Source organism: Arachis stenosperma, chromosome 9 (assembly GCF_014773155.1).
Source record: "Arachis stenosperma cultivar V10309 chromosome 9, arast.V10309.gnm1.PFL2, whole genome shotgun sequence".
NCBI classification, from domain to species: domain Eukaryota; kingdom Viridiplantae; phylum Streptophyta; class Magnoliopsida; order Fabales; family Fabaceae; genus Arachis; species Arachis stenosperma.
In genome coordinates, this window is record NC_080385.1 from 121,231,826 (window position 1) to 121,234,062 (window position 2,237).

Here is a 2,237-nt window from a genome sequence, read left to right on the forward strand (position 1 = left end):
TTCCATAGGGTTCTCCTAGGTAATTCACCTCTTCCATTGAAGGGTTCTCAGGATCATAAGCTTCTTCTTCAGATGAAGCATCCTTAGTACTGCTTGGTGTATTTTGCATTCCAGACAGACTTTGAGAAATCAAATTGACTTGTTGAGTCAATATCTTGTTCTGAGCCAATATGGCATTCAGAGTATCAATCTCAAGAACTCCTTTCTTCTGATTTGTCCCATTGTTCACAGGATTCCTTTCAGAAGTGTACATGAATTGGTTATTTGCAACCATTTCAATTAGTTCTTGAGCTTCTGTAGGCGTCTTCTTCAGATGAAGAGATCCTCCAGCAGAGCTATCCAAAGACATCTTGGATAGTTCAGAGAGACCATCATAGAAAATACCTATGATGCTCCATTCAGAAAGCATGTCAGAAGGACATTTTCTGATCAATTGTTTGTATCTTTCCCAAGCTTCATAGAGGGATTCTCCATCCTTCTGTCTGAAGGTTTGGACTTCCACTCTAAGCTTACTCAATTTTTGAGGTGGAAAGAACTTTGCCAAGAAGGCATTGACTAGTGGTGGACGAAATTGTGATCCATGTTCTAATTATTTTGAGATGAAGGCTTCTAAGGGGCACCAGCTGAATTCACAACTCCGTTCAACTAACCAGCAAGTGTACTGGGTTGTCCAAGTAATACCTTACGTGAGTAAGGGTCGAATCCACAGAGATTGTTGGTATGAAGCAAGCTATGGTTACCTTGTAAATCTCAGTTAGGCAGATTAAAAAGTTATGGGTTTTCGAAAATAGAAATAATAAAATAGAAATAATAAAAGGGATAGAAGACTTATGCAGATTCATTGATGGGAATTTCAGATAAGCGAATGGAGATGCTGCATGGCTCAAGGACGCCTGCTCTTCTACTGCTTCTACTCAATCCTTCTTACAACTTTCCATGGCAAGCTTTGTATAGGGGTTCACCATCAGCGGTGGCTACTTTCAATCCTCTCGGGAAAATGGTCCTATGCGGTTGTCAATCGCACGGCTAATCGTCTGGAGGCATCACCCATGGTTGATGGCTACATCCCATCCTCGCAGTGAAAACTAATGCTCACGCACTCTGTCACAGTACGGCTAATCACTGGTTGGTTCCCGCGCCTACTGGAATAGAATCCCTTGATTCTTTTGCGTCTGTCACTAACGCCCAGCACTTGCAAGTTTGAAGCACGTCACAGTCATTCATTACCGGAATCCTACTCGGAATACCACAGACAAGGTGAGACTTTCCGGATTCCCAGGATCCTACTCGGAATACCACAGACAAGGTGAGACTTTCCGGATCCTCATAAATGCCGCCATCTATCTAGCTTATACCACGAAGATTCTGTTGGGGAATCTAAGAGATAAACATTCAAGCTCAGTTGCATGTAGAACGGAAGTGGTTGTCAATCACGCGCGTTCATAAGTGAGAATGATAATGAGGGTTATCTAACTCATCACATTCATCATGTTCTTGGGTACGAATGAATATCTTGGAATAAAACTAAGATAGCATTTGAATAAAAGAAGATAGAATTGCATTAATACTTGAGGTACAGCAGAGCTCCACACCCTTAATCTATGGTGTGCAGAAACTCCACCGTTGAAAATACATAAGTAAAAGAGGTTCAGGCATGGCCGAATGGCCAGCCCTCTCCATGATCAAGTGACCGAATGATTAAAGACTTGAAGTGGTCAAAAGATGTCTAATACAATAGTTAAATGTTCTATTTATAATAAACTAGCTCCTAGGGTTTACATGAGTAAGTAATTGATGCATAAATCCACTTCCGGGGCCCACTTGGTGTATGTTTGGGCTGAGCTTGATCAATCCACGAGCTGAGGCTTCTCTTGGAGTTGAACTCCGAGTTATGACGTGTTTTGGGCGTTCAACTTCGGATAATGACGTTTTTCTGGCGTTTATCTCTAGACAGCAGCATGTACTTGGCGTTCAACGCCAAGTTACGTCGTCATTCTTCGAATAAAGTATGGACTATTATATATTGCTGGAAAGCCCTGGATGTCTACTTTCCAACTCCGTTGAGAGCGCGCCAATTGGAGTTCTGTAGCTCCATAAAATCTATTTCGAGTGCAGGGAGGTCAGAATCCAACAGCATCAGCAGTCCTTTTGTCAGCCTTTTTCAGAGTTTTGCTCAAATCCCTCAATTTCAGCCAGAAATTACCTGAAATCACAGAAAAACACACAAACTCATAGTA

The 2,237-nt window shown here is 41.9% G+C and overlaps 1 non-coding gene across 1 annotated transcript; it reads left to right on the top strand.

Moving 5' to 3' along the window:
• The first annotated feature begins 403 nt into the window (after window positions 1-403).
• On the top strand, window positions 404-511 carry LOC130953888 (small nucleolar RNA R71). The gene has a single exon (XR_009076049.1). It is a non-coding gene; the product is annotated as a small nucleolar RNA R71 (small nucleolar RNA).
• The last annotated feature ends 1,726 nt before the right edge of the window (window positions 512-2,237 follow it).